Here is a 14,257-nt window from a genome sequence, read left to right as displayed (position 1 = left end):
CTGGGTGGCACAGCGGTTAAGCGTCTGCCTTCGGCTCAGGGCGTGATCCCGACGTTCTGGGATCGAGCCCCACATCAGGCTACTCCGCTATGAGCCTGCTTCTTCCTCTCCCACTCCCCCTGCTTGTGTACCCTCTCTCGCTGGCTGTCTCTATCTCTGTCGAATAAATAAATAAAATCTTTAAAAAAAAAAAAGTGGGTATGAAATTTAACATGAATAAAAAGTATGACATTTATTGGAGGAATTTAGACAAATGGACTAAGACTGTAAATACATGTATAACATTTGCCCAGCAGTAAACTTGTAAGGATTTATACTAAGGAAATAATGGGGGGTTAGTTTGCAAAGATGTGTGTTCAATGACGTTTAGTGCAGCATTGCTTGTTATTATACCAATAAATTGGAAACAGCCTAAACACCCATCAGTAGGAGATTGGTTCAATAACTTCTGGTATGTCTACACACTGGAATCCCACATAGCTGTTAAGAAAGACAAGGTAAGGACACCCCGGTGGCTCAGTTGGAGAAGCATCTGCCTTCGGCTCAGGTCATGAACCCGGGGTCCTGGTATGGAGCCCTGTGTCAGGCTCCCTGCTCAGAGGGGAGTCTGCTTCTCCCATTCCCTCTACCCCTCCTCCCACTCGTGCTCTTGCATGCACACGCATGCTCTCTCGCTCTCTCTCTCAAATAAATAAGTAAAATCTTTTTTAAAAAGAAAGACAAGGTAGGGGGGCGCCTGGGTGGCACAGCGGTTAAGCGTCTGCCTTCGGCTCAGGGCGTGATCCCGGCGTTATGGGATCGAGCCCCACATCAGGCTCTTCTGCTATGAGCCTGCTTCTTCCTCTCCCACTCCCCCCACTTGTGTTCCCTCTCTCGCTGGCTGTCTCTATCTCTGTCAAATAAATAAATAAAATCTTAAAAAAAAAAAAGAAAGAAAGACAAGGTAGATATTTATAAATTAACCAGAGATGATACTCAAATAATATTGTTAAGTGAAAAAAGGTTAAAGGACAGAGTTTGACATAAGAAATATTTGTTTTAAAAGTCTAGTTAATTTCCAGAATATATAAAGCACTCCTACGACTCAACAACAACAAAAACAACGTGATTGAAAAATGCGTGAAGAACTCGAGTAGACGTTTCTCCAAAGAAGTATACAAATGGCCGAAAAGCACATGGAATGATGTTCCACACCACTGATTACTAGGGAAATGCCAGTCAAAACTGCAGTAAGACACCACTGCACACCCATTAGGATGGCGACTAGCAAAAACACAGAAGGTAGCATGTGTTGGCAAGAACATGGAGAAACTGGAACCCCCGTGCACTACCGGTAGGGCTGTTAAATGACGCAGCCACTACGTATGAAGTAAGACGATTCCTCAAAAACTTAAAAATAGAATTGCCATATGATCCCAGCAATTCCACTTGGGGCATATACTCAAAACAATTGAAAGCAGGGACTCAAACAGATATTGGTGAACTCATGGTCGTAACAGAATTATTCACAACAGCCAGAAGGGGGAAGCAATTCAAGTGTCTACCAACATGCAAATGGCTTAACAGAACGTGGTCTAGTCACACAACAGAATCCTATTCAGCCTTAAAAAGGAAGGCAATTGTGACAACAGGGATGAACCTTGAGACCATTTTGCTGAGTGAAAGAAGCCAGTCACGAAAGGACAAATACTGTATGATTCCACTTAATGAGGTGTCTAGAGTCGTCAAACTCAGAAACAGAAAGTAGAATGGTGGTTTCCAGAAGCTGGGGGAAAGGAGAGTGGGGACGTGGTATTTAGTGGGGACGGAGTTTCAGTTTTGCAAGACGATAAGAGTTCTGCCGACGGGTGGCGATGATGGGTGTCCAACAATGTGAACGCACTTGATGCCACTGAACTGTGGACCCAAACCCATGGTAAATTTTATGTATATTTTACCGAAATACATTTTTAAAAAATTTTTTGAAGTCTAGAAATCTATCCGCCGAAGTGTCCATGGTAATCCTCGGGGACGGAATCATGCAAAAGCTTTCTCTGTACTGTGGGGGTTTTATCAACTATCGCACCAGGGAAAAAAAAGGTCAAGACCCATTTAGAAAATGAATTAAAAGTAACGTCAAATTCTGAAGGATACCATCTTACAGTTTACAAAACACTTTCATAATCACTGTCGTGATTAAGCATCACAAAAAATCCCACAAAATACAGACACTGTGCCATTTTGTAGACGAGAAAACACGTTCGGAGGGGAGTGACTTGCCCGTGAGTGAGAGAAGGAGCTGGACTCCTGGCAAGCCCCTAACTTGGTCAGCTCAGCACGCTGTTAAACATCACATGGAGAGAAACCTGTCTGAACCCAAGAAACCCTCTCTATGAGCTTCGAAAATGCTAGCCAGGCAGCCCAGTAACAGAAAGACAAATCAAGGCGATGGGATCTTAGGGAGAGATGGGGATAGACGATGTGGTTTCTGGAAGCCACCAGAGCAATCATCTGGTGTGACCCCCACAGAGACAAAACGAGCCTCACAGAACTGCCCTCAGCCTTTGAGAGTGCCCCCAGCCACACGGACGGAGAGGGTCTGCAGACCACCGGGAGCCCCCCGCTCTGGGGTGCCTCAGGCTGGCCCTCACCTGGCCCAGACTTTCTCCAATCAGACCCCCCGCCCCCCTGCCCCCCACCATCCCGAGGTACCTGTTCCTGTGTCCCGGGCCTCACCGATCAGACCAAGAGCCGCGCACACGGAAACCAAGCAGAAGTCAACAGGAAGCGTGAGAATCACCATATGACAAAAGAGGTCCAAGGACAGGAAGTGGGTTCAGCCGCAAAGGCTGGGGCCGTCATCTAGAAGTGAGGCAACCCTGCTAGCCTCCTCGCTCAGCTGGAGTGAAGCAACACTTCCTTCAATGCCAAACAAGGGAAGAGAGAAATCAGGTCCTCACTCCTCAGCCAGGCCTTCGAGGCTGCCCACTGTCCCTGTGTGCGTGCATGCCCCTGTCCTTGTATTTGGAGGGGAAGGGCAAGGGCAAAGCTAGCACTTACTGAGGGTAGGAGCTGCATAGACCCTGGCACAGCACGTGAACTGAAGGCAGAGGGCCTCCGCCCACCCCTTTTATAGCTGGGAGACCTGGAACGAGCTGCGTGGGGTCTGAGTCTCCTTTCCCCCCTCGATGAAATGGAGGTGATACCAGTACCAGCCTCCCAGGTCCGTGGATGCTTGAATGAGATAATGTGTGTAACTGGCTTCACACGGGTCCCATGAGTCCCTCCTCCCCTCTGCCTCTGCGAATCGGACCCACGCCTCAATCTTTATCGGATCGGACCTCCCTGGTCTGGAGATTCCTCCTGGCGTGGTTGCAGGGCCCCCCATCTACGAGAACCGCTACTGAGACCCTGCACTGACCATTCCTTTCCCGTGGTGATGTGTGACCTCCCCAGGGTCACCCAGTGAGGGTGGAGGCCGCGTGGCTCTGTCTCTGTGTTCCCAGAACATTCAGCAGAGCGCTGCACGTGGGTCCATAAATGTCCACGGGCCTTCCAGATGCTGTGGCAACACCACCCTATTTAAAGCACGCAGGCAGACTCGGGAGCCTGGGCTAAAGACCCCATAGCAGTGGGGTGAGGCTGAACGGGCTTTGGCAAAGCCTTGCATGAGGGCAGGGCCAGGGTGAGCCTTGGTTCCTCTTAGCTCTGCTCACAACCCCCTAAGACCCCTAAAGATGTGAAATGTGGCAACAACCCAAAGCTCGACGTGCCTGGGAGTGCAGCTCCCACCTACCCTCTCCATTTCCAGAAGGATCCCTGCTTAGCCTGCAGCAGGCTCGCATCTCCCTCAAAAGCAATCCTTGGGCCCACCACCCCATCAGGAGACCTGCCCTCCTCCTGGCTCTCCGCCCTCACCTCTCTGACCTCCTCCTTTTCAGATAATAGCACCTTCTTCAGGATTGTTCCCTCCAACTTACCACTCCCCCAGGGCGCCCATCTAGCTGCTTCTTCTAGCGCACCCCAAGCCTTGTCGAGACTTCCTATGTGCCAGGGACTGTATTAAATGTTTGACCTAGGACGTCCTGCTCTAACCTTCAAACCGCTCTCTAAGGTAGAGGCTGTTACTCTTCCCATTTTTTTAAGTTGTTATTTTTAAGTCATCTCTACACACAACGTGGGGCTCGAACTCACAGCCCTGAGATCAAGAGTTGCAAGCTCTTCCGGCTGAGCCAGCCAGGCACCCCTCTTCCCGTTTTACAGATCAGGAAACTGAGACCCCAAGAGGTCACACAGCTTGCCCAAGGTCACCCAGGAAGTGGACTCACACTCTCACTTGTAGTGCAGACATTCGCGCGAGAATTTACTCCAGGAAGCTGCAAACTGAGGGCAGAGCCCTCTCCCCTCCCATAGTGCGCAGAAATGGGACAGTGCAGGCCGTGTGTTCTAGAGGTAGGAACTACTGAGCATGCGTCATCACCAGGGCGCTGGTTCGAAATGCAGACCCTCAGGCCCCACCCCAGTCCTACCGAATCAGAACTTGAATTTTCACAGGAGAACCAGGTAACTGGTTTGCGCATCAAAGTTTTGGACCCACAGTGGTCCGAGTTGAATTTAATAGATGGTGTTATACAGGGACCCACGGGGAAAGCAAACAGAAAAAAAAAAAACAAAAACCCACCGGACTCTTGATCTTGGGGATTTCACCTCTGGAGGAAGCACAGAGCCAAAAAGTTAAGGCTCAAGGCTCCCCACGCCTCACTTTCCACTTCGTAGGCGCTCAAACCCGATCTCGGCCCCCCGCGAGTCTGGAAGGCCACGGCACGTCTTAAGAGCGCCACCTGCTGGTTTTTCTTAGGTATGCAGCATACGTTTCTGCTGCAGGCATCCCCTCCGAGAGGGCTGAGCTGTTTCTGGGATTCTCTTAGTTCTTGCCAGTCCGGTTTATTCGCTATTCACTATTCACTATTCCTGTCACTGGTTCAGATAACTCCTTACTCTACACGTGATAATAATGCGGCACCCCATGTTTGATCAGCCCCATGATCTTCTCAATTCAGTTCAGTTCAATAGACAATTCTTGAGCTTCTACTGGGTGCAAAGCATAAGACTTCAACCAACCATTTCTCTTCGCACTAACATCAGAGCAAGTGGTCAAAGGGGGCGCTTAGTGTTCCAAACGAGGCATCAAGATTTAAAACTGATCCCTACCAGAAAGTACTTACAACATTCACATGCACATATTTCTATTTACCTATATTTATATCCATCTAAAATCAATAAGAAAAGGAAAGCATCCAGCTAGAAAACTGGGCAAGGGGTATAAATAAGGTCATAGCGGGAGAAATACAAATAGGCAGGGGCATTTTAAAGAAATGTCTCTATTTTAAACCTTTCTTACATCCTTTTTTTCTTAAGTTTATTTGCTTATTTAAGTAATCTCTACACCCAACTTGGGGCTCAAACTCACGACCCCTAGATCAAGAATTGCACACTCTTCCACCCGAGCCAGCCAGGCGCCCCAAGCTTTTCTTACATCTTTTTAAATTTGATTTTTAAAATTATTCTCTTCTGGGGCGCCTGGGTGGCACAGCGGTTAAGCGTCTGCCTTCGGCTCAGGGCGTGATCCCGGCGTTCTGGGATCGAGCCCCACATCAGGCTCCTCCGCTATGAGCCTGCTTCTTCCTCTCCCACTCCCCCTGCTTGTGTTCCCTCTCCCGCTGGCTCTCTCTATCTCTGTCAAATAAATAAATAAAATCTTTAAAAAAAATAAAAAATAAATAAAATTATTCTCTTCTCCCCATTAACTTCATAATTATACATTCTTTTACTATTCTTCTAATAGTTAGCAATAAATTATGTGCATCTTTGAATTACTAATCCACTATCACATGTACTTTTCCCACTGCCCAGATAACTCGAGAACCTTGTAATTTCACTCTACCTATCTCCCTCCCGCTTATGGTTTTTATTGTCAAGTATTTTAACATTTCACATATTTTTAAACTCCTAAGATATTATTTTTCCACACAGTCAATATTCATGTACTTTTCCTACACATTTATCTCTGGTCATTCACTCATGCCTCCATTCTTTGCTGCCATTGGGATCATTTTTTTTCTGACTAAAGAGTGTCCTTTAGTATTTTTTATTGCCGTTCTCTTGGCAATGAATTCTCTCTGTTTTCATCTGTAAACCTCTTTGTTTCACCTTCATTTTTGGAGAATGTTTTTCTCTATATAAAATTCTAGGGGCGCCTGGGTGGCACAGCGGTTAAGCGTCTGCCTTCGGCTCAAGGCGTGATCCCAGCATTGTGGGATCGAGCCCCACATCGGGCTCCTCAGCTATGAGCCTGCTTCTTCCTCTCCCACTCCCTCTGCTTGTGTTCCCTCTCTCGCTGGCTGTCTCTCTCTCTGTCAAATAAATAAATTAAAAAAATCTTTAAAAAAAATTCTAGATTGGCAGTTGTTTTCCTTCCATCATGTAAAGGTTATAACACGTAGCCTTGACTTCCACCGTTTCCTGGATCCCATCACTTAACTTGCAAATGAACTGTCACTATTGTTCTTGCTCCTCTAAAAGTAATGTGTCTTTTTCTCTCAGCCAATTTTTTAAATTTTTAAATTTTTTTAAAGATTTTATTCAAGAGAGAGAGAGCGCGTGCGCGCGCGCGCACACACACACACACACACACACACAAGCAGGTGGGAGAGACAGAGGGAGAGGGAGAAGCAGACTCCCCAGGGATGCTGACACAGGACTCCATCCCTGGACCCCGGGATCATGACCTGAGCTGAAGGCAGACGCTTCACCGACTGAGCCACTGGAGCACCCTCTCAGCCAATTTTTTAAAATTCTCTTTGTCTTTGGTTTTCAGAAGTTTTACTACAATGTGCCTAATGGGGATTTTTTGTATTTATTTTGCTGGAGATGTGTCATTTGTTTAATTTGTGATTTAATGTCTTTCATTAATATCATAGAATTTGTAATCACTAACTCTTCAATTATTGCTTCTGAACCAGTCACTCTCTCTCTTTTACTTGAATGACTCCAGTTAAATGTATTTAGACCTTCACACCACACTCCATATCTTCTGATGCTCTTTTCTTACTTACCATCTTTTTTTTCCCCGTGTCATGGTTCAGATTGTCTATTTTCTCCTGACTTATCTTTCAGTTTACTAAACCTCTCTTCTGTTGTTTCTAACCCACTGTTAAACCCATCTATAGTTTGGTTTTTTTTTTTAATTTCAGTAATTGTATTTTTCAGTTTTAGAATTTCCATTCAGGGGCGCCTGGGTGGCACAGCGGTTAAGCGTCTGCCTTCGGCCCAGGGCGTGATCCCGGCGTTGTGGGATCGAGCCCCATGTCAGGCTCCTCCGCTATGAGCCTGCTTCTTCCTCTCCCACTCCCCCTGCCTGTGTTCCCTCTCTCACTGGCTGTCTCTATCTGTCAAATAAATAAATAAAATCTTAAAAAAAAAAAAAAAAGAATTTCCATTCAGTTCTCTTTAAAAATTGTTTCTAGGAGTAGGGGGATGGGCAAAATGGGTGAAGGGAATGGGAGGTCCAGGCTTCCCATTATGGAGTGAATAAGTCATAGGAATAAAAAGCATAGCATAGGGAATATAGAGTCAATGACATTGCAATAGCGTTCTACAGTGACAGGTGGTACCTACAGCAGTGGTGAGTAGCGTAACCTATAGAGAAGTTGAGTCATTATGTGGTACCCCTGAAATTTATGAAGCATTGTGTGTCAACTATACTCAAAAAAAAAAAAAATTAGGGGCACCTGAGTGGTTCAGTCGGTTGAGTGTCTGCCTCTTGATCTTGGCTCAGGTCACAGTCTCAGGATCGTGAGATTGGGCCCCACGTCAGGCACTGCACTGAGCATGGAGACTGCTTGGGATTCTCTCTCTCCCTCTGCCAATCAATCAATCAATCAATCTCAAAATCTTTTTAAAAATGTTTAAAGATATTTATTTATTTATTTATTTATCTATTTATTTATTTATTTGTGAGAGAGAGAGCACGCGTGCGCACAAGCTGGAGAAGCAGCAGGCAGAGGGAGAAGCAGGCTCCCCGCCGAGCAAGGAGCCTGATGTGGGGCTCAATCTCAGGACCCCTGGGACCATGACCCGAGCCGAAAGCAAACTCTTAACTGACTGAGCCACCCAGGCGTCCCTAAAACTTTTTAAAAATATTTCTAGTTAATCTTCTACTTTCTTGAATGCATCAGAGTCCATGCACAATAGTACTAATGTCTTTTTCTTCTTTGGGGTCTGCTTCTATCATTTTTTTTTTCTCACAGTTTTTCTTTATATAGTCTTGTCTTCTAGTTTATCTGTTAAATGCTGGCTGCTGGGTAGCATGAAAAATTGCAAAGGCTCTGGATGATGTTATTTTTCCAGAAGACATACCAGTTTCTGGTTGGCATTTTTTCAGGCAGTTAGAGTAGGGTCAAAGCATTTGATCCAATCAGGATTGAGACTTCTCGCTTTGTATGGACTGGTCAATGTCTGGATGGTCCTTACTCCTAGGTCATAGCCCTGCAGGTGTCTCAACTGAAACCTGAGTGTCAACCACACTCTTCTTTCTTGTCAGATCCTGAACTCCAATTTTTGAGCACTGTGATGACGCCAAGACATTAGGCCACCATTTTCTGCTCAGCCATCATGCCTCCCAAGCAAACCAGCAAGTTCCTTAAGGAATTTCTCTAAGAAAAGCAGTAGAGAAGATGCCCCTCCCCTCAAAGTGATTTCTTTCTCTCCAGGATCTTGCTTCCTTAAGCTCTGCCCACAGAGCTTTCGGAAGCCTTAAAACAACAGTGTGTGAATGTGGGTGGGTGTGGGCGCTTTTGCACGTGATCTAATTTTTACATTGTTCTCTAAAGGAATTCTGCTCTGATACAAACACCCTGTCCTGACCAGAAGCAAAAGTCAACTAGTATGCTTCTTTTAAAGGATAATTGAGGGGAACCCAAGGTGGCTTAGTCAGTTGAATGTCCTTTTGACTCTTGATATTGGCTCAGGTCTTGATCTCAGGGTTGTGGGTTCAGGCCCCGCATGGCGCTCCATGCTGGGCAGGAAGCCAACTTAAAAAAAAAAAAAAAAGGAGAATTCGGACTATTCTGTGGAAGACAGACCATGGGGGGCTAAGTGAGAGAGGGGAGGGGAAGCAGGAGGGAAAATGAAGAGTCTATATTGCAGTGTTCCAAAGAAGTTACTGATAGTGTCTTGAGATAGGATATGGATAGCGATCACAGGGAGGCAGCAGATTTCAAGATTTTTCTTGTTTTGGTAAAGATATAGGAGGCAAGGCAAGGTGAGTGAGGGTAACAAGGCAATTCTGTATGCTGCTGGAGGGAGCCTAAACTGGTACATTTACAAAAGGAAATTTGACAATATTTATCACAAGTATTTAAAATTATATTATACTTTGACTCATCAGTTCCATTTCAAATAATTATTTTAAGGAAACGACACCAAGATTTTGCAGTAAGAACACTTCCTGGGGCACCTGGGTGGCTCAGTCTGTCGAGTGACCACTCCTGGTTTCAGCTCAGGTCATGATCTTAGGGTGGTGGGATGGAGCCGGGTGTTGGGCTCTACAATCACTGGGGAGTTTGCTTCCCCATTCCCTCTCCCTCCGCCCCACCCCTGCTCACGCATACACACTCTCTCTCTCTCAAATAAATAAACCTTAAAAAAAAAAAACACCACCCACACTTCCTGCAGAAATTTTTTGTAGTGGGGGAAATCGAAAAAACTTAGATATCGATTAGGTATCTATTAGATAATAGATGAAATAAATGATTACACCTATTAAAAAATGAGGGCAAGGGGTGCCTGGATGACTTAGTCAGTTAAGCTCCCAACTCTTGATTTTGTCTCAGGTCATGATCTCAGGATGGTGAGTTCAAGTCCCGCCTCAGGCTCCACCATGGGTGCGGAGTCTGCTTAAGGGTCTCTCCCTCTCCCTCTGCCCCTCCACCCCCTTCCCTCTCTCTCTCTTAAAAAAAAAAAAAAGTGAGGTCTTTAAAAAACTGTTTAAAGGGGCGCCTGGGTGGCTCAGTCGTTAAGCGTCTGCCTTCGGCTCAGGGCGTGATCCCGGCGTTCTGGGATCGAGCCCCACATCAGGCTCCTCCGCTATGAGCCTGCTTCTTCCTCTCCCACTCCCCCTGCTTGTGTTCCCTCTCTCATTGGCTGTCTCTCTGTCAAATAAATAAATAATATCTTAAAAAAAAAAAAAACTGTTTATTGGGGACCGCAAGGTAACGACGGAAAAAAATCAGCCCTAAAAGTATACAATGCGATCCCACTTATTATCTTATGATAATCATATATTAGATACTACATAATTATTTTAACATAACCATATATGGTAAATATATTATTATACACAAATAGGCTGGAAGAACAACACCAAAATATTTGTGGGAGCTACCTGGAGAGGTGGTTGTAGAGCTTATGTTTTTCTTCTTCGTGTGTGCTTTTATGAAGTTTCTTCATTTTTTCCCCCAACGGTGGTTCTCTTTTTATAATCAGAAAAAATAATAAAAATTTTTCCCTCCCGACTCTGTCCCCCACTCTGGCCTTACCTGTCTCAAGCCCTGAGGACTCTCAGCTGTCAGTTCTGGGGTAAAGAGCGAACGCTCTGTAAATCGTCCATCAAAGCCTCCTTTCTCTTGCCACCGCCCCCAGGAAGTGGGGAGACGTTTCTCTTCGACTTAGGGCCCTGAGATCAGACCTCCGGGCCCGCTTCATCAGGCGCCCTTCCCGCACCTGTCCCAGAGCGCCTGCGCACCTGGGGTCGGCGACCCGCCCGGTAGCTGTGTGAGTTCCGCACCCGCGAGAGGCAAGGGGGCGGGGCGTTCTCAGAGCAGGTGAGCGGCAGGTGCACCGCCCCGCACGCGCGGGGCGCAGCCGGCTGGGGCAGTCCTCCCAGCCTTCGTGCTCGCCTCGCCCGCTGCCCCACCCCTGCTTCTCCTCCTCCGCCCTCACCCTGCACCCCGCGCCCCTGTCCTTTCCAGTTTCAGTCTCACGTCCAAGCTAGGTGTCTCCTTCTCTCAGGATTCTTTGAGTTGATCCTACTCTGTGGTTTCTGTGGCTTCTGGGCCCAAGGGCTCTCAAGCATTTAAACCCAGCCTTGGGTTTGGCCTGAGGTGGCCTGTTTCCTGCTCTGAGATCCCAGGCCTCTGTCTCCCCCCACCCCCAGGCCACCATCCCTCATTCCCAGGTCTCATCTCAGGGTGTCAAGGTCTGTGTGCACAATTTCAGGTGGTAGACAAGGAGAACCTTGTGAGTTTTTTCACTCAACCATAGGTATTAAATGTGCCGTCTATTAAAAGTATAATTAGCGGCGCCTGGCTAGCTCAGTTGGTGGGTTGTGCAACTCTGGATCTCGGGGTCATGAGTTTGAGCCCCATGCTGGGTGTAGAAATTATTATTTTAAAAATCTTTAAAAAAAAATCTTTAAAAAAAAAAAGGATAGAGTATCAGAAGTGTGATTTCACAGGTATGGGTGCTTAGGAGGCGAGAGTCAATATTTAAGTTTAAAACATGATTCTAGGGGCACCTGGGTGGCTCAGTCGTTAAGCGTCTGCCTTAGGCTCAGGGCGTGATCCCAGAGTTCTGGGATCAAGCCCCACATCGGGCTCCTCCACTGGGAGCCTGCTTCTTCCTCTCCCACTCCCCCTGCCTGTGTTCCCTCTCTCGCTGGCTGTCTCCCTCTCTGTCAAATAAATAAATAAAATCCTTTAAAAAAATAAAATAGAAGGTGATTCTATTTCTTTTCTCAAGACAAATCAAGTAAACAGTCGTACATGGGGCACTTTGATATGGCAAAAATCACTGAAGACAAACCGTTAGGTCACGTGAGGCCTTCCTCCCTCATCCCCAGACCATCTTCCCTCCCCTTCTCAGACTCACCTCCTGTAGAACTTGCCTGAGACCACGATTTTTTAAAGACAATATTGGCAAACATCGGCTAAAGTAAGCCTGCGTGACGGGCTCATTCACCTGACTCCAGCCAGATGGGAGGTTCTCAGCCCATTATGATTTTGAGGAGGGAACTTTTGTGCGGATTCCAAAAGAGCGTGGAGCAGAAAGTGAAACAACCGCGTTTCCCAAACTTGCCCGGCGCACTGCCCCAGCCCCCAGCCCCCCCAGCCTTGAGCTAGGCTTGGTGGGGTAGATTTATTCATTTAACCAATGTTGATTTATTGGGCTCAAAGGATACCAGGCCCCTTGGCTACAGAGATGAGTTAGCACCCCCACCTTCAAGGTCTTAAGAGAAATGCAGGTGGGAGGAGGGGGTGATGAAGTAGAAACACATTCACACCAGAAAGGAAAAAAACATGAAAAAGATCACAGAGCCCCAAAAGCCCACGGCCTTCAAGGGATCTGAACTGAAAGCCACCTCGTGGCCACGCTGCGTGGTGTGAGACAGCCAAGGGGAGGGCAGTGAGGGTCTTGTGGGCTGGCTGAGTGCGGGCTTTGCACCGAGGGCAGTGGGGAGCCACGGACGCCCTCAGAGGGAGGGAGGAAAGGATAGGCAGAGAAGTGTGAAAACGCTCACTGCTGCGTACCATGGTACAGTTGGGCTAAGGGGGCTGAGGGCCGAGGGGGGAGCTGGGAATGCAAAGAGGCCCTTATTCCCCCTACCAAGCCCGGTGCAGGGCTGCCTTTGACCGGACAAGGGACATCTTTGTTTTCTGTCCGAAGGCCCCAGGTTTCGCCTGTGCTACCAGCAGCCCCAGGCTATGTAGTAAATGGGGAGAGCCCAAGGGGGTGGAATGAAAGCAACAGGGAAGACAGAGATTTCAGAGGCCCCGGGCAGCCCTGGGGGGAGGAGGTGAGCCCAGGAAATGTACAGGAGTGTGGGTGAACTGAAACTCCGAAGCAGGTCCCGGAGCTGGCTGGCACGAGGCAGGGCCAGGGCCTGACAACTGCATCAGGGCTGCACCCACCAGAGGCTCCTCTGCTCCATACTTTGGGGTCTTCTGCCCTCCCTGGCTAGGCTTTCACATCCGCCCACATTCCTCAGGCCAACCAAGATGCTGATGAGTAGAGGCAGAGCAGGAGGAGGGTCAAGGGTCCTGCACACACACACACACACACACACACACACTCAAGCAAGGCAAAGAGATACCCGCCTCTGGGCCCATGGGCATCATTTAATTGCAGCCCCCATGAGCACGCACAGGGCCACAGCCAGCTTGCCCCCCATCCTCCACCCTGCCCCAGCCTCACCCAGACCCAGGGCGGAGCGAGCCTCCATTGCTGGAATATAGACATTCAGTCCAACGGCCTCCTGTCTCCTCGTGGAACGCAGCCCTCGGGATCCCTGATCAGGCCCCGGGCAGTGATCCAGGTGTGCCCCCTGGAGCATGTCCAGCTGAGGACGGTCCTTGTCAGGTGTCTTCTCACGGATGGCAGTGCTACAAAGACCAAGAGTCTCTGCCCTTGCACAGGTTGGCCTTCACCTTAATCACCTTCTTCTTTCCCCTCCCCCACCTCCTCCACCCTCCACAGCTTCGGGGTGCAGTTTCTGGCTCCAAGTGTCTCCCCCGGGGCCCCCCATCCCTTTTGGCTTTCCATATTTGGGGTGACTCACCTTTGCTTTTCTGATTAAAGTGTTGGCCCCAGCATAAGGTTCTGAATGGCAGGAGTGACCCCATCCTCTTGGGGTGGCCCTTGTCTTGAACCCCCCACCCCGTCCCCACAGCAGGTGGAGAGAAGGTGGAGCAGAGAGCGTGGTGCATCCCTATAGCTGGACCCCCGGCGTCTCTCCAGGGGAGCAAGAGAGCCACTTCCCTGGGGGTGCTACAGAGGGATGATGGGGAGGGAGGAGCACCTCTGTCTGAGAAAGCCACCTCCGTTCCTGGTCCTCCTCCACCCAGGCTGGAGGAAGGAGCACACCTCCAAGCTGCCCAGGACCCCAGCCATCTCCCAGGCCAGAAGGTCCCAGACATTCCTCGGGGAAGTTGCTAAAAACTTGGAGTCCAAAAACACACTGTACGGGTATGAGTGTGGAGAAAGCTGCAAGATGTAAATTCAAGTAAGACAGGCACAATGCAGAGGCGTGCATGCAATGTGGTCTTTTGGCAAAAAAAAAAAAAAAAAAAAAAAGTGGGGAAGGAATACGAACCAATATCTGTATTTGCTCGCGTCGATCTAAAGCTAAGAGGACACACAAGAATCACCCCCCATGACAGGGGTTATCTCTTCTAAGAACTGTGGTAAAACACATAGGACATGAAATTGACCAGCTTAACCA

General features: G+C 48.1%; 1 protein-coding gene across 1 annotated transcript in view; it reads right to left on the bottom strand.

The window, feature by feature from the left end:
- The window catches only part of NDEL1 (nudE neurodevelopment protein 1 like 1), a 44,574-nt gene extending 41,748 nt beyond the window's left edge, over positions 1 to 2,826 (bottom strand). The window contains exon 1 of the mRNA XM_087867602.1: positions 2,692 to 2,826. The gene's annotated coding sequence lies outside the window, so the exon portion shown is untranslated. The remainder of the gene's footprint in view (positions 1 to 2,691) is intronic.
- Between the last annotated feature and the right edge of the window lie 11,431 nt (positions 2,827 to 14,257).

The sequence above is a fragment of the Ursus americanus genome, chromosome 14 (assembly GCF_024610735.1).
Source record: "Ursus americanus isolate L20-20 chromosome 14, mUrsAme1.1.p, whole genome shotgun sequence".
NCBI classification, from domain to species: Eukaryota; Metazoa; Chordata; class Mammalia; order Carnivora; family Ursidae; genus Ursus; species Ursus americanus.
The sequence above is the reverse complement of the archived record's forward strand: the minus strand, read 5'-3'. Positions and strand labels throughout refer to the sequence as shown.